At 41.1% G+C, this 26,764-nt stretch overlaps 1 long non-coding RNA gene across 1 annotated transcript; it reads right to left on the bottom strand.

Moving 5' to 3' along the window:
• Positions 1–19,202: 19,202 nt before the first annotated feature.
• Positions 19,203–22,987, bottom strand: LOC145526017 (uncharacterized). Its single transcript, XR_014068596.1, has 2 exons — positions 22,846–22,987; positions 19,203–21,494 (listed from the first exon to the last, which is right to left on the bottom strand). It is a non-coding gene; the product is annotated as an uncharacterized LOC145526017 (long non-coding RNA).
• Positions 22,988–26,764: the final 3,777 nt, after the last annotated feature.

Below are 26,764 nucleotides of genomic sequence, written 5' to 3'. Positions count from 1 at the left end.
TTTTCCTATGATCCAACAGATGTTGCAATTTGATCTCTGGTTCCTCTGCCTTTTCTAAATCCAGCTTGTACATATGGAAGTTCTCAGTTCACATACTGTTGAAGCCTCGCTTGAAGGATTTTGAGCATGACCTTGCTAACATGGAATGAGAACAATTGTACGGTGGTTTGAACATTTTTTGGCAATGCCTTTCTTTGGGATTGGAATGAAAACTGACTTTTTCCAGTCCTGTAGCCACTGCTGAGTTTTCCAGATTTGCTGGCGTATTGAGATGCAGCACTTTCATAGCATCATCTTCTAGGATTTGAAATAGCTCAGCTGGAATTCATCACCTCCGCTAGCTTTGTTTGTACTAATGCTTCCTAAGGCCCACTTGATTTCATACTCCAGGATCTCTGGCTCTTGGTGAGTGACCACACCATCGTGATTATCCGGGTCATTAAAACCTTTTTTTGTACAGTTCTTCTGGTGTATTCTTGCCACCTCTTCTTAATCTCACCTGCTTCTGTTAAGTCTATACCATTTCTCTCCTATGTTATGCCCATCTTTGTGTGAAATGTTCCCTTGGTATCTCTAATTTTCTTGAAGTGATGTCTAATCTTTCCCATTCTATTGCCTTCCTCTATTTCTTTGCATTTTTCATGTAAGAAGGCTTTCATCTCTCCTTGCTATTCTTTGGTACTCTGCATTCAGTGGGTATATCTTTCTCTTTCTCCTTTGCCTTTCACTTCTCTTCTTTTCTCAGCTATTTGTAAGGCCTCCTCAGACAACCATTTTGCCTGGTTGCATTTCTTTTTCTTGGGGATGGTTTTGGTCACTGTCTCCTGTACAATGTTACAAACCTCTGTCCATAGTCCTTCAGGTACTCTATAAGATCTAATCCCAAGATGTCATACACAAGTTAAGAATAAGCCTTTATAATTGTATGGTCTACATTTTAAAAATGTGCTTTCATATGCATTATCTCATAGAATCACTGACATTCTTTCATGCATGCAAGTATGTAATCATTAAAAAATTCTTTATCAAGCACTGTGTTTAGTGTGCAGATTACATTTATAAATCCTGTAATTCCTTTCTCAAGGAAGTAACAGTCTTTTTATCCTCACCAACCGTATGAGTTAAGCATGGCAGGTATTATCACCCCTGCTTTAGAAATGAGAAAAGTGAGAACCAAAGAATTGTGTGTCTTACTTATGGACTAGGAGAAAATATTTGAAAATGATGCAACCAACAAGGGGTTAATATCCAAACTATACAGACAGCTCATACAGCTTAATATAAGAAAAATAATTCACTCAAAAATGGGCAGACCTAAACAGATGTTTCTCCAAGGAAGCCATACAGATGGCCAACAGGCACAAGAAAAGATGCTCAGCATCACTAATTACTAGAAAAATGCAGATCAAAATCACAGTGAGGTACCACCTCAAACTGATCAGATTGATTATCATCAAAAAGTCTACAAATAATAAATGCTAAAGAACATGTGGAGAAAAGGCAACCTTACTACACTGTTGATGGGAATGTAAATTGGCACAGCCACTATGGAGAACAGTATGGAGATTCCTTAAAACAAGTAAAAATAGAGCTAACTCCCTGATCAAAGAACTAAGATTCTACAAGCCATGCAGTGCCCCAAAAATAAATAATAAAGTCACCATATGATCCAGCAATCCTACTCCTCAGTACATATTCAGGAAAGATGAAAACTCTAATTTGAAAAGATACATGCACACCAATATTCATAGCAGCACTCTACAATAACCAAGACATGAAAACAACCCAAATGCCCAGACAATTGTTTTAAGATGTGGTATATAATGTATACAATGGAATATTACTCAGCCATTAAAAAGAATGAAATATTGCCATTTGAAGCAACATGGATGGACCAAGAGAATTTCATACTAAGTGAAGTAAGTCACATGGTGAAAGACAAATATTATATGATAGCACCTACATGTCGAATCTGAAAAATAATACAAATGAATCTATATACAAAACAGAAACAGACTCACAGACATAGAAAACAAACTTACAGTTATCAGGAACAAGACTAGGATGTCCACTTTCATCACTTCTACTCAACACAGTTTTGGAAGTCCTAGCCATGGTTATCAAAGAAGAAAAAAAAAAACCAAAGAAATCCAAATTGGAAAAGAAGAAGTGAAACTATCACTGTTTGTAGATGACATGTGATTTTTCCAGGCAAGAGTACTGGAGTGGGTTGCCATTTCCTTCTCTAGGAGATCTTCCTGACCCAGGGGTCAAACCCAGGTCTCCTGCATTGCAGGCAGACACTTTACCCTCTGAGCTACCAGGGAAGCCGATACTATACATAGAAAATCCAAAAAATACTACCAGAAAGCTATTAGAGCTCATCAATGAATTTGGTAAAGTTACAGGGTACAAAATGAATACATGGAAATCTCTTGTATTCCTGTACACTAACAATGAAAGATCAGACAAAGAGATTAAGGAAACAATCCATTTACCATTGCAACAAAAATAATAAAATATCTAGGAATGAAAGACTAAAATACCTAGGATAAACCTAAGGAGGCCAAAGACGTGTACTCAGAAAACTGTAAGATACCGATAAAAGAAATCAAAGATGACATGAACAGATGATGTTCTTGGATTGGAAGAATCAGTATTGTGAAAAGGACTATACTACTCAAGCAATCTACAGATTCAGTGCAAAACTTATCAAATTACCAAGGGCATTTTTCACAGAATTAGAACAAAAAATTTTATAATTTGTGTAGAAGCATACAAAAGGATTCATGAACCTCAGTGTTCACTGAGGCACTTTTTACAATAGTCAAGTCATGGAAGCAACCTAAATGTTCATCAACAGAGAAATGGATAAAGAAAATGTAGTACATGCATACAAGAGAATATTACTCAGTCATAAAAAAGAACGAAATAGTGCCATTTTCAGAGACACGGATGGACCTAGAGATTGCCATAGAGAGTACAGTACATCAGAAAGAGAAAAACAAATATTGTATAATATCATTTATATGTGGAATCTAGAAAAATGTTACAGATGAACTTACTTGCAAAGCAGAAATAGAGTCACAGATAACGGTTATCAAGGGGAGAAGGAGGGGTGGAGTGAATTGAGAGATGGGAGCTGACAGATATACACTACTATGTGTAAAATAGATAACTATGAGAACCTAGTGTATAGCAGAGGGAACTCTAGTCATTGCTCTGTGGTGACCTAAATGAAAAGGAAATCTAAAAACCAGTGGATACATGTATACATATGACTGATTCACTATGCTGTACAGCAAGAAACTAACACAACATTGTAAAGCAACCATACTCCAACAGCAATTTAAAAACTTACGGTTACCAAAGCAGAAAGGGAGTAGGCAGAAGGATAAATTAGGAGTATGGTATTAATAGATACAAAGTACCATACATAAAATATAGATAAGCAAGAGTAAGCAATATAAGAATTTACTGTATAATACAGAAAATTGCATCCAATACCTTGTAATAACTTAGAAAATAATCTGAATATATATAGGCTTCCCAGGTGTTGTTAGTGTTAAAGAACTCACCTGCCAATGCAGAAGACATAAGAGATGCGGGCTCAATCCCTGGATTGGGAAGATCCCCTGGAGAAGGGAATTGCTACCTACCCCAGTATTCTTGCCTGGAGAATCCCACAGACAGAGGAGCTTGGGATTACAGAGTCAGACACAACTGAGCAGCTAACACTTTCACTTCACTTCAGGCATACAGCAAAATGATTCAGCTTTATATATATATATATATATACACACACATGTAATATGTCTGACTCTTTGTGACCCCATGGACTGTAGCCCACCAGGCTCTTCTGTCCATGGGATTCTCCAGGCAAGAATACTGGAGTGGGTTGCCATGCTATCCTCCTGGGGATCTTCCCCACCCAGGGATTGAACCCTGGTCTCCCACATTGCAGACAGATTCTTTATTGCCTGAGCCACCAGGGTATAACTGAATCACCTCGCTGTATGCCTGAAACTAGCACAGTATTAACAATAGTTGATAATTAAACAACTATACTTCAATTTTTTTATAAAAGAGGATCAATGAAGGGTTGTGTGGCTAACCCAGAGTCATACAGTCAGTTCACCATGGGGCTGGCAGTAGACATGGAGTCTTCTGGTTTTACGGTCTTTCCATTTTACCTAGAGCAAAGCAAAATGGTGAAAGAATAGGCTCTAGAATGAGTCCGACAGGCTGAGTGCCACCATTTATTAGCTGTGACCTTGATGAGTCCTTCAATCCCACTATACCTCAGTTTCTTCCTCTGTAAAATAGTGATGGTAGTTCCTATCTTGTAGGATTTTGTAAGATTTCAATTAGTTAACATATGCAGTGCACCCAAAATGCCTAACACATAGTAATATCCCACTACATGTCAGCTGACATTAGATTCTGCCCTTATATGTGATAGAAGTTACAATAATACAGTAATTATTGTTCATACAAATATATGACCTTTCTTCCACAAATCTCCCAACTGTCCATCTTGTATTGGCCACAGAAGGAAGCTGTGGTGTCTGCTTATCATTTGTATCTTGTAGTCCTCTCCCTTCTCTCCAACTAGTGACCATATGTCAAAGTGTGCACGTGTTTTAATGCAGCCAGATGGGTGTGGCATCAAGACGGTCATTAGTTCCCTCCCTTCACAATGGCCCCATTTTTCCACCTCTCCAACAACCATGGATTAATTATGAGTCTTGTCTTCCCAACAGGTGGTACCTGTGATCACATGACCATATCAGATCTCCCTCCAAAATCAGACAGATAAACAGTCTATCCAGCATTTCTACTATAAATGTCCATCACCTGGGTGTGTAAGGAGATAAGACAGGTGTGGTCTTTACCAGATGCGCTTTGACTTGGTATTTCAGTGTCTGGTATCTGCTGACAGAGTTGATGAGGCAGGTCTAAGCAGCCCTATAATGAAATGTCAGTTTAAATTAAATTGACATTAATTAAATTAAATGCCAAGCCTGATATTCAATGATTTGCCTAAACATCTCCAAGTGGGAAATAGACATGGTTCCATTTCTCCCCATTTCCTTTCTGGAGGCGCTTGGCACTCACCAGATAGCTTAGTTTCATTACTGGCTTATATCAGAGATTTTTAAGATGGTTCCAATTTCAAGCATTTTCACGGTCAGTCTTACAAAATATCAAAGCCATTGAAACATCTGCTTTTCAGCCTGCCTCTTATACCTCAAATTGGCATAAAAGTCCTTTTGCAAACTATGTGTTCTGAAGGAATGTGTGTGTGTGTTTAGTTGCTCAGTCATGTCTGACCCTTTGTGACCCCATGGATTGCAGCCTTCCAGGCTCCTCTATCCATAGAGATTCTCCAGGCAAGAATATTGGAATGGGTTGCCATGCCCTCCTCCAGGGGATCTTTCCAACCCAGGGATCGAACCCAAGTCTCTTGCATTGCTGGCCGATTCTTTACTGTCTGAGCCACTACTGGAAGCTCAAATAGTTGAAGCTAAATGTAGAGAGAAAGCAAATTATTTCTCAGCCATGACACTGCCAAAAAGACACATAGAATGCTTCATGCCAAGGAAAATCACATGTACAGTGGCCTCACCTAGGAGCTAAAGTAGTGGCAAGTTTCATGGAGGACCGCTTTTATTTGCAGTATTGATAAACTCTGAACATTCAGAGTTGAGTATTTGGCAGGTATTTTCTTCAGGATGAATGAAGTATGCCTGTCACTTTAAGGAAAACAATGGACTTTTAAAAATCATTATCAAAATGTGAGCCATCAAATTAAAATTAGAATTTTGGAAAACTTGTATCTATAGCTATGCAATTTAGGTAAGTGTGAGAAATGAGCATTGAGACCTGTGAATTTAATGAGATCCCCCAGGAGATAGAAAAGAAGAGGATGAGAAATATCTTCCCAGTGGGTAGAGAGAAAAGATGCAGAGAATAAAGGGGAATAAAGATGAGAAGTAAGAAATGGGAGAAAAGCAGAGAAAGCCACCAAGGTACTTCATTGGTAATTGTTGCCTTACTATGGGGCATGCCTAACAATCTGTAGAAACTCAGTTCTTCCAAGCTTCTTCTTTTTTTTTGCCTTTATATCTTCTTTGCCATTGAAAACAACATACTATGCTACCTCCTTGCATGGAATATTATGATGATTTAAATTATCAAAATACCAAATGAATAAGCAAGTCTGGTTATCCAATTCACATCTTCTAAAAGTTGATCAAAAGGGCTTCTAATCTTACAGAAACATCACGACATCATCTTTATAATTTTACATTGTCTCAACTTTTTATAAGCTTTTGAGTTACAGTTGATGAAATAACTTAAAACACCACAGGCTATAACATGGTCCTTGCCCACAAGGCTCTTGTGCAGCTTACCCACACTCTGTTCAACAAGACAAGTTTGCTTGAATATTGCAGCCACATCAGATTTCTGTAAAGTTTTCTAAATGCTTGCTCTCGATTTTTGCAATTAGATTATCACAGGCAGATAAACAGTTCATAACCCAGCATGGGTAGCGCTGGTTTAGACATCAAAACTTTCTTAAAATCCTCTTTAATCATTTCTGTTTATCTTCCCAAGGCTCAGCTCCCTCATCTTCTCTATTTCACAACCTACCTCACTGATACTTTTTCTCTCTGAGTAACTCCAGCTACCTTCTTAGTAAACTACTCTTCCTGCCTGCAGCCATTCATGTCTTCTACTTTCCCCCAGCTCAGCAAAGTAAAAATGCCTTCCTCTAAAGTTGCTGCTCTGGTTGGGTGGACAAAGAGAGAGTCAGTGTATGTGTATATGGAGAGGATGAGTTACATGGCCTGTGGGGAATAGAACTGTAAATATGAATACTTACAATCTGGCATTTGTGTCCCTTTAACAGCATTATTTATCATAGAACAAAAATGAAAACAAACTGATGGTTAGAAAATAGGTAAATGAGAATATAACTTGATCACACGGTATTTAACCATGAAAAGAGTGTGAGTCGCTCAGTCATGTCTGACTCTTTGGGATCCCATGGACTGTAGCCCATCAGGCTCCTCCATCCATGGGATTTCCCAGGCAAGAATACTGGGGTGGGTTGCCATTCATTACCTTCTCCAGGGGAATCTTCCTAACCCAAGAATTGAACCCAGGTCTCCCACATTGCAGGTGGATTCTTTACCACCTGAGCTACCAGGGAAGCCTAGGTGGCTTTAACCATGAAAAAGTGCCTAGTAAAACTATAATCTTTGCCTTTGGGAGTGATCTTTCTACTTTGCTTACCTGTTCAATACTTTTAAAAATAATGAGTATATATTTTCTTTATATTTAAAAACTATATTTTAAAATATAAAATAATTCTGGGACTTCCCTGGTAGTCCAGTGGCTAAGACTCCACACTCCTAATGCAGGGGGCCTAGGTTCGGTCCTTGGTTGGGGAACTAGACCCCACATGCTGCAACTAAAGATCCTGCACGCCGCATCAGATTGAAGATCTCATGTGCCACAACTAAGACCCAAAGCAGCCAAATAAACATATTTTTAAAAGCATATATATATATATACATATATATATATATAATAGAAAAGTGTAATTCAGTAAACATTTCTGAGTGCCAATTGTGTGCTATGTTATATGCTAGGAAAATTACAGACTGATAGAACTGGGTCACTCATATTTTCCAAGGATATCAATGATTTACAGTGAATTCTTTGCAGAAGAAAAAAATGTTCAGAACTCAAACAGAAGAATGGCCAAAGATATGATCAGACCATTCATAAAAGATGAAACAAAAACGTTCAGATCTACAAAGGGAAAGATGTTCATCATCGGTAACAAAAGCAAGAAGAGTTTAAAGCAATTTGAGGTGCCATTTTTTCCTCTCTAAATTACTGAAGATGCCAAGCGGTAGTATCACTTAATGTTATGGAGACTGGGTGAAGCTGGCTCCCCCAGAGACTGAGGGTGGCAGTGAAAACTGGAACAAACGTTTACCCTTCAGAACCTCGTCAGATTTTCATAAATATTTATTAAATGCCCATTTGTTCTTTCATCATAGAATGGAATTCACACCCCAATCCCAATCATTACCTAAATGTAATCTGATCTCCAGTCAGCTGTAGGCTGACTCTTCGTATTCTATAATGCTTCTAGTCATGAACTTTGTGCCATTTTGACATGATGCAATTTGAAATGATGTCAAGAAAGTTTGGCACATTTTATTTCCTCTATGTATCATTAAATCTATGACAGGCATAAATATGGCCAGAGAAATCTGTCAAAAACCCTCAACCGTAATCTGGGGACCAGCCTTACACATCATGGTGATGAAAGTTGTGGGTTAAATATTGCCCAACATCCTCCTTTGGGATTCTTGCAAAACAGGAAAGCCCCAGTTTCTGTGATGAAATTAAAAGTAGCGATAGAAGCATCTTTCAGCCAAAGTATTTAAGAAAGTCATTTCTGGAATTCTAGCTTTCATCTTAGATGATGACTTGAAAAGACTGTATTTCATAAATAACTTTGTGAAGTCTGCCCTCTACTGTTATTTGTAGGAAATGTAGCCTGTATCCACAAATTTATTTTATGATTGAAATGAGATCCTGAATATTTAATCTACTGTTTAAGAGCAACTTCCAATGTGCCAGGCAATGAATAGATGCTTTATATGTTTGGCCCATTTAATACTATAGCCCCATGGCTATTATTCCTACTTCACATTGGAGAAAAGATGCTCAGAGAGGTTAAGTAACCTTGCCAAGGACACTGGGCTGATCAAGTTCCTGTATTGTAACCTTTGCCTGTCTAATGCTAAAGCTCACAGTTTTTCTTGTATGTCACCTTGCCTCTAACTTGCGTGTAATATGACAATTTATTACACAAATACATCTCTGTATTTTTTTATATTCACTATCATTTCAGAGGGCGTCCCAGGTGGCGCCAGTAGTAAAGAATCTACGTGCCAAAGCAGGAGACACAAGAGACGTGGGTCTGGAAGATCCCCTGGAGTAGGGAATGGCACCCCACTCCAGTATTCTTGTCTGGAGAATCCCATGGACAGAGGAGTCTGGCGGGCTACAGTCCATGGGGTCACAAAAGATGGGACACAACGTAGTGACTGAACAACAACATTTCAAATGCACGTTTAAACACAAAATTGATCACCACATATTCTAAAGACAACCTTTCAAAGGAAGCATTTAGACTTTAATCATGCTTTCTAGTCATGCATAATTCACCCTGGTCAAGTGGGCAATCAGGCTACGGAATCTGAGTGCTCCCAATGAGATGTTTCCTAGGGCTAATGCCATTTCTGAAGATTACCTACTTCCACAGGGCATGAAAGTTTAATTACAGTTGTCCCCCAATACCCTTAAGGAGTTGGTTCCAGGACCCCTATGCTGCTGCTGTTAAGTCGCTTCAGTCGTGTCCGACTCTGTGCGACCCGATCGACGGCAGCCCACCAGGCTCCCCCGTCCCTGGGATTCTCCAGGCGAGAACACTGGAGTGGGTTGCCATTTCCTTCTCCAAGGCATGAAAGTGAAAAGTGAAAGTGAATTCGCTCAGTCGTGTCCAACTCTTCGCGAGCCCATGGACTGCAGCCTACCAGGCTCCTCCATCCATGGGATTTTCCAGGCAAGAGTACTGGAGTGGGGTGCCATTGCCTTCTCCCCAGGACCCCTATGGATACCTAAGTTTGTCAGTGCAAAAATCCCTTGTGTAAAATGGCATAGTATTTGCATATAACCTCGCATATCCTCTGTATGCTATAGATCATCCCTGGATTACTTATTTATAATACCTAGTACAATGTAAATACTATATAAATAGTGGCTAGTATGTGGCAAACTCAGGTTTTGCTTTTTGGAAATTTCTGGAATTTTTTTCTAAATATTTTCAGTTAAGATTTGGTTGAATCTGTGGATGTGGAACTTACAAATGTAGAGGGCCACCTTACTGGGGGCTGGCATTCCTGGAGGAATTTTGAAGAGCCGCAGAAGGCTGAAACCAGGCAATCTCACCTGCAGGCAATGTGTTTCCAGCCCCTGCTAGATCATCGGAGGAGAACCAAGGAGGCTGACAGAATAACTTCCAGGCAGCCAGTCTACACAGAGAGCTAATCATTTGACTGATGCCACTGGGAGCCCAGTGGTTCCCCAAACATTTCACTTCCAGCCCAGCTGGGCTGCCAAAGAGGGCAGGTGAGAGGTCTCCTGGGAAGGGAGTGAGAGGGAGAAGGGTAAGGGCAGCTTTTGTTTGATTTAGGAATTTTGAGGATCCTGCTCTGCCTCGGTGTAAATGACAGGAGTGTGTTTTTTCTTCACCTAGTAAATGAGGTCATTTTATTGTCTTGAGTACTCGATTCGCAAATATTTGAAGCATGTCACCAGAGAAACCTCACAGCCTAGTCATCCACACAATTCATTTGTCATTGAATGTTATTGTTCATTTAATGTATCTAAAATATCACACTGCGTGACAGTGTGATATGCAAAAAGTTTCTGGAGAAAACCCGCTCAGGATTCCAACCCCAACATTAGGACTCTCATCCACAGTCTTTAATGTGATGGAACCAGGGAATCTCGTGTTTATCTCTCCCATGTCTGCCTGGCAGGGACGCCAGAGTCTCTCCCAGCTCCAAGCCACTGCTCAGTGTCAGTGAGGGCTGCTGAAGGAGCAGGAGGGGTGGAGGGGGACCTGGTGGGAATGGGGGCTGGACACCCACTGAGCTGCCGTGGGTCAGCGCTTTCAGCAACGTTGTCCCCAGGAGGGCAAATTCTGTGTCCCGAGCTGGTATCTGACCCTCCCTTTCTTTTCTTCCTCCAGTTCTCAATCTGGTCCAATTCCAGAGTCTAACCAAATCTAGCGAGCAAGGAGGCTGTGAGTTGGACGGTTCAGTGTCCCAGCAGAGAGCTGATGTTACCCTCCACCAAACAGGTAAGTAAAGAGAATTTAGGGAAGGTATTATATCAAAGGGCTAAGGGAAACTACAAGTATGGTGAAGTACCCTGGGATAAGAAGAGAAGGCTGAAGGGACGGGGAGGGAGAGAGAACCAGAACCCAGAAGGAAAAGCTGCAGGAAAGGGACACTGGAGCAGACCGTGCTGTCAGCCAAGGGACACAGTCCGTGAGTGGGGAAAATGAAGAGCACACCTTCCCTCTTTTCCTGCTCTCCGACTTTCTGCGTGTGCTTTCCATTGGCCAAATCCAGCTGCAACCCAGAAGGCAAAAGAACCCCTGGGTGCAGTCCACAAAGGCCAGCCTCAAAGAGCAGGGGCTTCCCTGGTGGCCTAGTGGTTAAGGGTCCACCTTCCAATGCATGGGGATGTGGGTTCGATCCCTGATTGGAAACTAAGATCCCACAGGCCACGGAGCAACTAAGCCAGTGCATTCTAGAGCCTGCCAGTGCTCCACAACAAGAGAAACCCACACACCACAGCAAAGACCCAGTGCAACAACAACAACAAAAAAGAGCACAGAGCAGAGTGGAGATGGATTTAAAGTAGGTCCGCACTTGGGCCCATGGAAAAGTTTAAGTATGGGGGCCATTCTCCACCTGTAGCAATAACTTAGGAGGTGGTATGGTGGATTGGCTAAAGACAAAGGGTTTATTCTTAAAATGACCAGTCCAAATACTGGCTCCATCACTATTTACATTTGTGGTTTTGAACAAATCACTTAACCCCCTCTAAGCCTTGGTTTCCTCCTCTACATAATGGGAATATGACTCCCTACTGTCCAAACCCCTGCCCGCCAAGTATTTGTGCAGGGTTTTACTTTTTTTAAGCCACAACCACCCTTCAGCCTGTTAAGAAGCACATCTTGTTTTAAAAGGGCCTGCCAGTGTCCTGGGAGTGTCCACATGGGACCCTTCAGATGCAGGTCAGCAAGGTTGCAGCAAGGTTGCATCCTTATCTTGGTCATTCTAAATGCAACATTCAAGAAGGTCCTTGCTTGGCTGCATGGAGGGCCTCTACCATGACTTCACTGCACAGTTGATGGTATAAGGTCATGTCAATGATGAGAGACAAGGGGATCTCTGGAGGCACTGGTGTGGCTTCCATCCAGCACTCTTATGGGAGACCCAAGCTTGACCATTTTTCACTGAGGAAGCCACAGCTCCCTGTGTGGTTCTAAATCTAATCCTGGAGGTTCACCTACCCCATCTTTTCCAAGGACATTCTGTCTGCTGGTCCCTGGCTGCAGGTATGAACGTGTTCAGGAAGGGGTAGTTTTTTTCTCCCCTGTTCTTTTTCCAATTTATTGTTTTGGAACAAATGGACTTGCAAGGTCATCTCATCTACATCTGCAAGTAGGGACGAGTGGTTGTTGTGAGGTGTGATCTAATTTGTTATGCAGTGTTTACTAGTCGATATATGTAGATTACTAGCACACTTCTGGGCTTCCCTGGTGGCTCAGTAGTAAAGAATCTGCCTGCCAGTGCAGGAGATTCAGGAGGCACAGTTTCGATCCCTGGGTCGGGAAGATCCCCTGGAGGAAATGACAACCCACTCCAGTATTCCTGCCTGGGAAATCCCATGGACAGAGGAGCCTGGTGGGCTACAGTCCATGGGGTCATAAAAGAATCAGAACAACTTAGCAACCAGCGCCCTTCTGGGAATAGCTTTTCATTAACAAGCAGAGGAATGAGCTGAGTGTCTAGCATACAGGAGGCCACAGTCCTCCCCTGACACCTCCAGGGCTCCTTAATGCTGCCCCCCAGCTCAGCCTCCTCACTTTGAGCCTGGAACCCTGAGCCAGGCACTTTTATTCCTTCTTCCCCAGAGAGCCACCAACTGAAGGCTTATGTGTATATGAGTGCCTTTTACTACAGAAGAGGAAATAGCAAAGAGTAACTGCAGCCCAGGCAGAAAATTGAATGTCAAGAGTCATTATCCCTCACAATCCTCACAGATTTGGGGAATCCCAAAATAGCATTTCTTCTCCTGGTCTAAGTTCAAAACCAGTTGAGAATTAGATGCAGTAGTCAGACTGAAGGAGACCAAGCCATATCCTTTTGTTTGGTCAGTTTTTTGCTTTGTTTTGTTTTATTAATAAAGGTAGGTGGGCAAACCTTTGTTATATCAGCTAAAAGGGCCTCCTAACATTTCATCTGTGAAGTGGACTTATCCACCCAGACCATGCTGGAAATCCATAGCCACCCCCCCTTGCAGAGGGAGGTGGGGGGAATCCTGTGAAACTAGGACACAGAGAAGCAAGTAGAATGAATGTTTGTTGGTTTGTTTTTTTTTTTCAGTAGCCATATTCCAAAAGGAAAGGGGAGGGAGGTATGGAAACTTGCTGGGTTGTGTGTGATCTTTCCTTCTCTCTAATTCAAGAATCTAAAATTTATCTAGAAATGCAAAAGACCAAGATGAATCAGTATACCTTAAGAGAAACAACATATGATGACTTGCACTCTCTAATTTCAAGACTTTTTTTTTATAAAACTGCAGCATTTAATGTAGAATTGGTGCAATACTTGGGGCAAGTATATGCAAATAAATCAATGGAGCAGAATAAAGACAAACCCACACATACATGGACAGTTGAATTACAACAGTGCATAGTGGAGAAAAGATGAATTGTGTTATTATTTGAATCTTAATATGGAAAAGCAGATAAATTGATCCCTACCACATGCCATATACAAAAAAAATCAAAACAAGGTAGATTTTAAATCTAAATGAAATTAATGTAAGCAATAAAGTTTTAAGACAATGACATAGGAGAATATCTTTGTGACCTTGAAGTAGACAAATATATTTTAATACTTAATTATTTTGTGTTCTTAAACAGAACACAGAAAGCAGTAATCATAAAGAAAGAGACTGACAAATTAGACTAGCTTAAAATTCAGAACTTTTGTTTATCAAAAGACCCAGTTAGATGACCATATGACCCAGCAATCCCACTACTGGGCATATACCCAGAAAAAGCCTTAATTCAAGAAGATACATGCATCACAATGTTCATTGCAGCACTGTTTACAATAGTCAGGACATGGATGTAGCCTAAATGTCCATCAACAGGTGGATGGATAAAGATGTGGTACATGTTTACAATGGAATATTACTCAGCCATAAAAAGAACAAAATTGTGCCATTCCAGAGATGTGGATGGAGCTAGAGACTGTCATAGAGAATGAAGTAAGTCAGACACAGAAAAACAAGTATTGTATATCAACATGTATACATGGCATATAGAAAAGTGGAATAGATGAACTTATTTGCAAACCAGAGATAGACACAGATGTAGACAGCAAACATAGAGGTACCAGAGGGTAGGGGGGAATGGGATGGATTGGGAGACTGGGGTTGGCATGTGTACGCTAATGTGTATAAAGCAGATAACTGACGCGAACCTGGCGCATAGCACAGGGACCTCTGCTCAGTGCTCTGTGGCGACTTTTCAGGGAGGGAAATCCAAGGAAGAGGGGATGTATTTATACATGTGGCTGATTCACTTTGCTGCACAGCAGAAGCACAACATTGTAAAGTAACTATACCCCCAATTTAAAATTAAAATAAAGAAGGCAGTAGCATTCCGCGAAGTATAATCAACCAAAAAAAATTTTTTTAAAGACCCTATTAGGTGAGAGAAAAAGCAAAGCAGAATTGGAGGGAAAAAAATATACATACATATATATGTATTTGAGGTATATGTATATCAGAAAAGGCTTCCTGTCTAGAATGTGTAAAAAAAAAAAAAGCTGTGGTAAATTGTTGAGTGGTCACAAACTCCCTCAATTCCAATCAGCCAACCTTCAGGCTGAATATAGTAACATGAGTAAGCTCGGGTGAAACTAGCAGAGGAAACACCAGTCGATTCATAAACCACACACAGAAAAGTGATAAATTATTGTTTTATCCAATTTTGTCACCATCAGAAATCCATGATAAATCATTGCTATTAATACCAAAGATTTGGAGGTGTTCTGTTACCTGGCATTAGAGAACTAAAACAGAACTCCTACAATAAGAAAAAATTAGGCAAAATACTTGAAAAGGCATTTCACCAAAGAAGTGTTCCAAAGGCAAAAACATGTGAAACGTGAAAATGCTTTTAATTTCATTAGTCCTCAAAGGAACGCATAAGAAAACCACAACACAATACTAGTAAACATTACTACAAAAGTTAAAAAGACACCAAGTGTTGGCAAGGATATAGCAACAAAGCTCTCACACACTGTGAATCAGATGATAAATTGGTGCAACCACTTTGAAAAACTGTTTTACAAGATTATAGCTGAACATACAACCCGCTATGTCCCAGTGATTCCATTCTTATGTATACACCCGAAGAAATGTGTACATATATTCACTAAAAGTCACAAACAAGAATATTCAGGGGAAAAAATGGATCAAATTTCAAAATATAAGAACTAAAACTATAAACTTTGAGAAGAAAACTAGGCATAAATCTTTGTAAAGAATAGATTTTTGGGGTTAGATTTTTAGATATGACACCTAAAGCACAAAAACAAAAGAGAAAAAAAGATAAATTGTACTTTGTCAACATTTAAAACTTTAGTACTTCAAAGATAACGTCAAAAAAGTGAAAAAACAGCCTACAAGATGGGAGAAACTATTTGTGAATCGTATATCTGATAAGGAATTTCTATCTAGAATGTAGAAAGAACTCTTGCAACTCAATAATAAAAACAAATAAGACAAAGTATCTGAAAGACGTTTCTCCAAAGAAGATATACAAATGGCCAATAATCACTTGGAAAAATGCTCAGTATCATTGACATCAGGAAAATGCAAATAAAAACAGGATGAGATACCATTTCACACCTACTATAATGGCTATCATCAAAAAAATGACAATTACAAGCTTTAGTGAGGATGTAAAGCAATTAGAACCTTCACATTACCGGTAATACCATGACCGAGTTGAGCCCACTTTGGAAAACAGTCGGGAAGTTACTGAAAATGTTAAATGTAGAGTTACCATATGATCCAGAAATTCCACTCCTTGGTATGTACAGCCAAGAGAAATGAAAACATAAGTTCAGAGAAACAGTTGTACACAAATGTTTATAGCAGCACTATTCATCAGCCAAAAACTGGAAACAACTCAAATGTCCATCAGCTGATGAATGGAGAAATAAAATGTTTATATTCACACAATGGAATGTGATTCAGCAATAAAGAGGAATGAAATACTGATGCAGGCTATAACATGTTTAAAAATGTTATGCCAAGTGAAAGTAGTCTGGCACAAAGACCTTTTCTGATTCTATCTACATGAAATGTCCAGAATGGGGCCATTTATATTCCTGCAGATAAAGAAAGTTGATTAGTGGTTGCCTAGGGCTGGCTGGCTGGTGGGAGTAGGGTGACTGTTAATGGGTATGGCATTTCTGATTGGGGTGATAAAAATTCTAAAACTGATTGTAACAATGGTTGCATAATTTTGTGAATATACTAAAAACCATTGAATTTTATACTTTAAATAGATGAATTGTATGGTAGGTGAATCAAATCTCGATAAAATTGTTATTTAAAAAATGTCCTGGATGTAGGTAGCAGATAGCGAATTAATGCAGCCAAATTATACACTTAAAAATGGTTAAAATTTTGTTAAAGATATTTTACCATAATTTTAAACATTTTAAAAGAATACCAATAATACCAAATACCAATAATAAAAATAAGGAAAACACTAGAAGCAAGACCAATATACATTAGTGGGGAACAAAAATACAGAGAAATATCCGTATACATTTTTGCTATAGTTATGCTGTGCATGAATGAAAAGGACCAAACTCCTGCTACTTATATCAGCAAAGCTGAATCTCACAAATAATGTTTAAAAGAGAAGCTCAACAAAAAATATGCATACTTTATTACTTCATTTTTATAAAATTCAGGCACAGGCAAAACTAATCCATGGCATAAGAAGTCAGGATGGCTGCTACCTAGGTGGAGCAGGAGAAGGGATGGAAGGGGACCTCTGGATGCTGGTGATGTTTCCTTCATGTGAGTGATCACTGCACAAGTATGCTTACTTGTGAAAACACACCAGACTGTACACATATGATGTGTGTAATTTTCTGTAAGCAAGCTAGAATTTTTTTTTTCAATTTTTTTAAAAAATCATAAAAGTCACAGTCCCCCATGTAATTGTAATGCACAGCCAGGGTTAGACTATATCTCTTTTTCCAAGTCACCAGTACCTTCTTCAGGACCCAGCAGAAGACAGCTCTAGAATTCTCCAAGACTTTTCTTTTCACTCTATCATAAACAGCAATACCCTGTCCCCTGCCCCTCACTGTTTTTATTTGTTTTTTTGCTAAACTTATTCCTATTTTATTCTGTTCAGAGATGCTTCCACTTTTATAGCCCCAAGTCTATTGAGATGTATCCCTAACAAAAACACAGGATTTTTTTTATGCCTTAATAGATTTCTGCCACTTTTCCAAGTTCAAATTGCAACAATTCTTTCTTTCCATCACATATATAAAATTCTTAACACAATGACTAGCATTCAATAAGCACCAGCAAACAGGAAACGAAGACTGAGACCAGGAAACTGGAAAAATGGGATTCAGACTGGCTCTCTGAAATGGTGTGTGTGTGTGTGTGTGTGTGTGTGTGTGTGTGTGTGCGCGCGCGCGAGCGCGCATGCGCTCCGTCACTCAGTTGTGTCTGACACTTTGCAACCCCTCTGGACTGTAACCCGCCAGGCTCTTCTGTCAATGGAATTCTGCAGGCAAGAATACTGAAGTAGGTTGCCATTTCCTCCTCCAGGGGATCTTCCCAGGAATCAAACCCTCATCTCCTACATCTCCTGTTTGGCAGGTAGATTCTTTACAACTGAGCCAACTGGGAAGCCCCTCCAAGTAACAAATCAGGCACAAAACCATGGGGGCTAGGTGAGAGAAGAGTGGAAATCATTCCAGAGGTGCCAGCTAGACTTCCTGCCCTAGAAATGCCACTCATGGGAATTTATCCCAAGGAGGTTAATCAACAGAAAAAAAGATGTGCACTGGAGCATTAAGCGTACTAACAAAATAATTTGAACCTGCCTAAATATTCAATCATGGGGGAAATGTTAGTAAATTATGATCAATTCACTCAACTAAATATTATGAAGTAATTAAACATGACAATTAGGACATCTACATGATAAGATGGAAATTTTATTAAAGTACTATTAAATATAAAAAAAGCAAATTATAGAATTGTGTTTTCACAATGGTTAGTATTATGAAATTTTACATAATGTAAAATTATGTATTTTATGTAAATTTTATGTAAAATTATGTATTTTTACATAATGTAAAATTATATATGCATGTACGTAAGAGAAGCAGGCATTGAAAGAAGCAAAACAACTTGACTCGTCAAGATGCTTAAAATACGGGTTTTTTTTTTTCTTTTACTCTGATGACTGGTAATGCATTTATAATACACTTCATGCATAAAATTAAATTAAGCTTTTTTTCTGAAATGGTATTAGTTATGAGTTAGATGATGTGATTATCAAATCAAAGTAATTTATGGGGCATTCAGCTCCCAGTAGGTATTTGTGTTTTTAAAAGATGTTTCAAATGGATAGAGAGTGTGGCTTATCTTTGTGCAGGGAGACCTTTCTTTTCTGTCTTTATTTCCCCGGAAAAAACAAACGAAGAGTTTTGGGTCACTGGGGCAGAGATAAGACACGAAGATCATTAATTTTCTTGGACTACTTCAATAAAGATTCAACAATGCAGGGAAAAAACCAGCCAATAGTGTAGCCAATAAGATGTTTCAAGCCAGGCAGTTTCTATGGGTCAGGAAAACAGAAATACCATTCCAGCTGTCTTCAGCAGAAGAGGATTTAGTCCAGGGAATTCGATGCTTGCTGAACAGTTGGAAGGGGCTGAGGAATGGAAGTGAGGGGAAGTCACATCTGGCTCTGAGACTCACTTCCAGGACTCAGAAGCAGGAAGTCTCAGCAGCCAGAGGAAACTAGAGGTGATCACTGCTGGCTGCAGCCCCAGCACTGGCGGCTTGCAGAGGAAAGTCGGTGCCTTTGAAGAACCTCAGTTCTGCTAAAGCCACATGTCTGTTCATCGTTGCCCGGGGAGCAATACAACGTCTCCACCAATTTTTCACATCCCAAATCCTATGCAGGCACCTAGAGTAGAGCAATCTAGCCCAGAACCCTGGCAAGGAATTCGGGAATACTCAGCACTCAGGCTTCTATTCATCACAACACAGGGCAGAGTAGATAAGATGGGGAATAGTGTTGAGCTGCCAATAAACAATATAGCGTAACTACCCTGACAGTAGGAAGAACTCAGCTCCACTTTCTCCAATCCAAGTGTAGTACAAAGAAAGCGTGCTTGACATTCAAGACCTTAAAACAAAAGCCCTTTGCTTAGATCCAGCTCAAGGACAAGAGATGTAGCATACCTTCCCGTTCTCTTCCCCTCCTGGTCGTGCAAGGACAAACTTATGATTAGGACTCCTGAGACTGTGAGGTTTTCTCATGCAGAAAAGAGTGGATGCGAAGGCTGATATTCTTCTCTCGATCTGTCCTGGCTGACTAATCACAGTGGGATCACTTACATAAGTGACTCAGGACTTGAATGGAAAAGCAGGGTTCCACCTGAACCATTATCTCTCGGGCAGGTGGAAAGTGCCAACCACAATGACCCCACTCCTGGCTTAATTAGAGCAATTGGCTTTTCCTTGGAACCTGTACTTTTTATATCAGCAATGAGGCTGAGAACATGTCAGGTTAGTACAGGCCAGGTTGTGCTCAGTGATGAAAGTCACTGCCCTAAATTGTCAGCTTAACTTTGATCCTTTCTTAGAAGCACTCAGATGATTTATCCATAAAAAAGAAATAGAACAATACCATCATAGCTCATATTCCTGAGCACTTACCTGTATCAGAGGCAGTGCTAAGAATTTTATGTATGTTGTATCACTTTAATTTTGGGAACAATCTCAAGATAAACACTACTGACCTGTTTGAGAAAACGGAGATTTTAGTCATTTGCCCAAGATTCTGCAGCAAGTAGTGGAACAGCCACTTTGACAGTTCATTGATCTTCTTCTATTTGTGCAATAGGACTTCTGGCCCTCCTCTTTGTACTTCCCCACACACATTTGCCCGACAGGAGTGCATTTCAAAGCATAATACAATAGGAGCTAAGCTTTTCTAGTGATATACTCAGGACAAAGTAAATAATAGGTTAGTAGCAGTGAAATGCATTTCTGTGTGTTATGAGGTAATATTAGTCACTCAGTTATGTTTGACTCTTTGTGACCCCCTAGACTGTAGACTGCCAGGCTCCTCTGTCCATGGAATTCTCCAGGCAAGAATACTGGAGTGGGTAGCCATTCCCTTCCCCAGGGAATCTTCCCAACCCAGGGATCGAACCCAAGTCTCCTGCATTGCAGGCAGATTCTTTACCATTTGAGCCACCAGGGAAGCCCATTGTGAGGGAAGAGTGGTCCCTAAGTTCACTATGTTTTATTCTAGACTAGGAGCTCTGGAAAGTACAAGAACCTAGCCTCCATTCAGCCAAGCTTAAGTTCAAGAATGACTGTGTTAAACTCCATGCCCTTGGGTCCATCTCATCTCAACAGAATTTGAGAGGGATCCCTAGTGAGCTGGAAATGGAGATGTTGGATCTTGGAGTCTGATCAACACAGTCCTTGATGTCCCCAAAGCCCTCCATTGCCCACTCGGGCACCATCAGGAGGGTGTGTGTGGTGCTGCTGTGTTCCTATGCTCCTACCCTCATTCTATGCAGATACACACACGTTTGTAGCGCCCAGCCTTGCAGGGGGCAGCCCCCGGAGCTCGTGATGGAGGGCCTTGCACTACACAGCTCCAGAAGGTGACGGCCCCACGAGGCGTGCAGTCCACAGCTGCTGGGATGGATTGGTTCAGGCAGGCACCAGCTGGCCAGCCAGACTGGCAGCCACACACAGTGACCCGTGCCTCTCAGCTGTCTGAGACAGTTCACTCTTGAGTGTGTCTGCAATAATCCTTCTTGGAATTGCACCCACACAGCAGGCAATGCCATTCCAAGAAAGAGCCCTGGGTTAGCAAGGAGCATTCTGGAGGAATACCTGGCTGATTCATGTCCCAGGAGAAATGCTCAAAGTCCCAGTAATCGGAGGGGAAGAACAAAAAATTCATGTCCTCACCTTCAGGCACAGCTGGGACCCCACGGAGGCCACGTGTGTAGGATGGCCTGCGTCTTTCCCTCCCAGGTCAGTGACGGGTCAGCGTTTGCTCGGCCTCATCTGAGACCATGAGGCATTTCCCGTATCACAGGTCTAGGAGCTGAGCCATGACCCCAGGACACAGCCTGGAAAGGTAATCAGGGCTACTCACAATGGCAACAACTCCATCTGGCTGCCCTGAGGTGAGATTCATATTCTGGATTCTGAGCCTTACTAAGGGTTGCACCAAAGACCAGACCAAGCCGAGTTATTTATCTAGAGGCAGTAGAACATCTCTGCAAGAAAAGCAAAAGATGAGGATGTGGCAGGTATGGCAGAGGAAGGTAAATCATGAGATAAGGAGACAGGGAATTAGGGGCCAGGTGGGGAGCAGAGACGGGGTGGACAGGAGTCGCGGGCCTGAAGCTGTGAACACTGTGAGCAGGGGAACGGACGGGGTGCTTCTCCAGAGTGTGAGCTCCACGGTGCAGGGCCAGGCTGCTGGAGAGGCATCTGGTGCAGACACCCGCCTCCTTGCCCCGTTCCCCACCCCTGCCTGCACCCAGCCTGCGGCACACCGTGCTTTCTCCTGCGTCCCTGTCCTCCTCTCTGCCTCAGTGCCTTGGCCCCTGTCTGTCTGCTGAGCTGGTCCCAGCACTGTGAAGTGCTTGCTGACCCTCCCTCCTCTCCCCACCGCTCCAGCCCAGTTAAGCGCTTCCTGCCCTGTGTCCCCACCAGTACCATCCACCGACCTCATTATTGCGGCTATCACATTGCTGTAATTATTATAAATGCCTCTCTCCCCTGCTAATCTGTGAGCTCCCTGGGGCAAGGGCCACCTTCTATTCATCTATTCACCTCTTGGATGGGGCCTAACATACCATAGGCGTTCAAAAACTCAAGTGAATGAGTTTTTTTTAAATTTTCTTGGATTCAGCTGAGAAGGCAATTGCAGTCATTTGAATTGTGCAATTTCTATTGTCGTCTTTGAAAAACAGTTTTTCACTTTTCCTCCTACTATAGATGACTCATTCCTGGGGCAGATAATGCATTTTTGAGGTTCAGAATTTCACTACAACCAATCTTTTGAAAATCTTTTTGTGAGTGTTCTTGTCTAAAGACAAAAACGTGACTAGCTTTCTTAATCCCTCAACTCGGTGTTGAGTGATGGAATACTAGAGAGGTCTTAGAACTCTCTTGATTACTGCAAAATATCCAAAGACGAATGGGAAGGTGAATAATGAAAATGACAGTGCAAATATTGGCCTCAGGTACTGAGCGCCTAATAAATGGCAGTGAATTTTGGGCATTTCACTAAGTGATTTGCATCCCTTATCTCACTCAGTTCACATATAGAACCTTAAGAGGTGAGCATGTTTGTCTCCATTCAGATGAAGAAAACTCTGAATCAGAAAATGTAGGTGACTTGCAGGAAAGTGGCAGGCATAGGATTTGAACCCAGGTCTATCTGATTCCGGAGTGGTGTCATTTACAACGATGCCCTGTTTCTTCTAGACCGAGTAAAGAAGGCATACACCAAAGATGGATTCTGGTTTTTGACAAGACAGCATGAAGGTAAGGCATTCTTGGGCAATGATTTTAAGTAGACAGAGGTGAAAACAGACATCTGTCCCACATGAAACTCACATGATACCCAGCCATTCCACCCAGCTGTCCCTCTCTGTCCAATCGCATGTAAGGGCATAAAGACCCTTTTCTGTGAGGAGCAAAGATTCTAGCTCACTGCTTAATTACAACTTACTGCTCCTTGTTCCAGCACTACCATGGCAACAAGTAGCACTGGCACAGGAATCAAAAGGGAGAAGTGTTGCCTAGCAACAGAGTAGTAGAAAGAGCTTTAGGATTCTGGATGCTGAGTTCCAGTTCTGATTCTGACTACCTGGAGCACTGTGGATAAACCCAGGTGCTCTGAACCCCAGCGTCTTGTCATCTGTAAAATGGGGATATACCAACACCCTTAGAATGTGTTGCCATGACTACATAAGAAGCAATTTCATTCCATGCATGTAGCATTACTGCCAGGATCATTATTTTAGGGAGAAAAACATTATGCACATGGATTAAATCATAAAGGGAAAATTTTGAAGGACTTGCTAGCTCATTTGACTTATTTTAGCTGCTCTGTCATAAGGAGTATAAATTGATAGAAACTTTCTGGAAGGTCTTTAAGATCTATCAGTCAAAATTTAAATATGGGTACCCTTTGATTCAGCAACTTCCCTTCTAGGAAATCCCTGCACATGTTCACAAAGATAGACATACAAGGCGAAAAACTGGATACCACCTAAATTGTGCACTAAAGAGGGACTGTGAGAGATCAACACGATGGAACGTTGTGCAAAAGTAAAAAGAACAAGGCAGGTCTTAATTCATCAACACAGAGAGATTTCTAAAATGTAACGTTTAGCAAAATGAATCTAAGTCACAGATGCACATCCCTCCACAAATATACTCATGAACATGCAGCTTGAAAAACCTGAAAGACCCTGTAATAAACTGTTAACCGAAGTTACCAACTTCTTGCCATTCCCCAAGTAGGCTATGAATGTTTGGGCCTCCCTACTTTTGCATATGCCATTCTGTCTGCCTAAAATGATAATCCTCCTGTCCTCCTGTGAGCTCCTGCTGGTCCCCAGGGGGTAAATGTCATCTCCTCTCTGAAGCCCTCTGGATTCCGCTGGTAGAGTTCATATGTCCCTCCAGGTCTGTATTGCTTATATCATGACACTGGCATTGTAACTATTTGCTTGAGCGTCTGATTGCTAATCTCCTACACTGTGAGATCCTTGGGGAGAAGAATCCCATCTCGTTGTCTTGGTTACTCCAGGACCTACTCAGGAGAGCTCATTGAATTGAAACAAGTGACTAAAACATTAACAGAAGAAAGAATGGCAGGTGGAGGCTTTGAGCAGTAGTTTTCCCAAACGCGCCCTCCCAAGCCATGCCTTTGTGTCCATTTGTAGTTCAGGAGGTGTGCTGTAGCAGAAAAAGGAGAGAAAGTTATGAACAGGGAGTGAGCTAGGTAGAAATTGCTTGAAATAAAAATGCCGGGGCATTGGCGTTCGCAAGCCATTCCCCAATCTGAACAGCAGGTGGCGTACGTGGTCTAGATTTCTCTGACCAATACCAAAGGAAGCCATAAAGTAAGGTTTTGAAAAAACTGGGACGATGGGAGCAAGATCATGAGCCTCTCTTCCTTGCCCTATTGTGGCACAAGACACGAAGCAAATTCAGTGTTCTCCCCTAGGATTTCAGCTCCTAGATATCCGGCTTTCCCACCTCTGTTCTCCACCGTCTTTAATCCACCCTCCCTCAGTTTTGTTCTTTGAAAATGCATAGACCTTGTTGGGGAAATGAGCATTTCCATGTTCACCAGCGGCTGTATTAGTAAAACCCATTTGAAGAGCATTTCAGCGATGCCTATGAAGAGGAGAACATCTAGCTTAAGAGAAGACAAACAAGGACTCAAGATTTACTTAAATATTTCACTGCACATATGGATGGGTTGTTTGTCACTTTGAATTTCTTCTTCTGGGGACAATTGATTAGTTAATTATTTAAATAGCAGATAAGCAAACAAGTTTCTGCAGACTATAATTAATTTTCAATTTTATGTATTAATTAGGGTAAGGTAGATATTTTGGTAAATTTTGTAGTTATCGTTATAACTTTATGTGATGGATTTATTTATGGCAAATGCAGGCATGCAAGTACATAATAGCTAGATGGGCTAATTAAATACCATACTGTTGCTGGGGAGGGTTGTTGTTTTTGTTTTGTGAAAAGTACATTTATTATTTCAATAAATATTTTTATTAACACTTACTATTTATGCAAAAACTACTTATGGAGTGACTACCCCAGCTAGGCACTATTTTAGGTGCTAGAAATAAAATGCATTGTGGTAAACAAATTCTCTGTCCCCACGGAAGTTTCAATCTAGCGAGGGAGATAATCAAATAAACAAGTACATATATGGCAAGTGATTATAACTAGGATGAAAAAGGATAAAGCTACCAAAAATAAGAGTGATGGAAGCTGTTATTTTAACTTGGGTGTTCCAGTTCTGTATTTTGTGCTGGAGATTCAATGTTGATCAAAATCAAATATGATTCCTGCCCCACATGGAACTCTAATGTAAGGGGAGAGAAAGCCATTACTCAAATAATGACGCATATGATTGTCTACTGCTATTAGTGCCATGAAGAAGTACATGCATGGTGTTATGAAACCTCATTAAAGGGAAAGTTGACCTCTTTGGGGAGGGCAGGACAGATTTCTCTGAGAAAGTAATGCTCACACTGAAGAAAATGCTTGCACTGTTTGATGTGAAGCATAAGTAGAAGTTAACTAAGCCAGGGGTACAGAGACTGTTCCAGGCAGAGGAAATAACCATTCAAAATCCCTGGGGCAAGAGGGAATGGGAGAATGGGGAAGGGAAAGAAAAGTGGAGAGGGGAGAATAGGATGAAGGGATAGATTAAAAGCCTGTAGGCCATGATAAGGGTTTTGTAATTGTTCTAAAAAGATGAAAAGTCATCTGTGTTGTAAGCATAGGGCAGCATAATTAGTTAACTACTTTAAACAGACGCCTACAGATGCTCTTGTAGGGCCTAGACTGGAAGGACTCAGATTATATGTGGCAGAGCCTAAACCACATCATCTGTCCTTGCAATCAATACTGTTGACTTGGACTAGGGCAGTAAGTTGGAGATCAAGAGCAGTAGATGGATTTGAGAAATTTTTAGGAGGGAAAAGAAATACTGCTTGGCAATAAACTGGAGATAAGATGCGCAAGATAAAGAGATACCAGAAGTACCTCTGAGATTTCTGGCTTGTGTGACAAGATGAAGAGTGGTACTATCCCCTAAGACAGAAAACACTGAAGGAGGGACCGCATGTGGCACTGGGGCGGGGGGTGGGGGTCAGGGTTCGGGGCCTGGTGATTTGCCTTTGAGACTGCCACTTGGAAATATCAAGTCAAAGTTGAGGCTAAGGGCCTGGAACTCAGAAGAAGAGGTGAAGTCTGAAGGTATATACTTCCATGTTCTCTACAGAAAACTGAAGCTGTGGATAACGATGTGCTCACCTAGGAAGAGGAACATGAGTATTTGAAGGTGAGAATGAGGATAGACCTGCAAAATATACAGGGGAACTAGGGAAGAGACTAGGAGAATATTTTGTCTTTAAAGCCAAGGGGAGAGCGTCCAGAAGGAGGAAACGGTCTGCAGTGTCAGCTGCTGCTGAGAGGGCAAGTAGGACGGGGGTGAGAAAACAACCCTTGGACTTGATGACAGGGTCATTGGTGACCTCAGTGGGAGCTGTGGTGGTGGTATATGCAGTACCAGCATCTTGCTTGGAGTGGCTGAAGGAGGAATAGTGGAGTAAGGAAAATGGAGACAGTAAGTAGAGACAATTCTTTGGAGGAGTTTAACTGCGAAGGAAAAGGAAGAAATGAATGGGGCCTTGGAGTTGGAGGAGCTCCCCATGCAGATACTGAGGTCAGTCGAGTAGAACTCAGCAATAGGAATGTAAAGGAAGATGAT

Source organism: Giraffa tippelskirchi, chromosome 11 (genome assembly GCF_054371585.1).
Source record: "Giraffa tippelskirchi isolate mGirTip1 chromosome 11, T2T-mGirTip1v1.2.pri, whole genome shotgun sequence".
In the NCBI taxonomy this organism is placed as follows: domain Eukaryota; kingdom Metazoa; phylum Chordata; class Mammalia; order Artiodactyla; family Giraffidae; genus Giraffa; species Giraffa tippelskirchi.
This window is presented reverse-complemented; position numbering and strand designations above follow the sequence as displayed.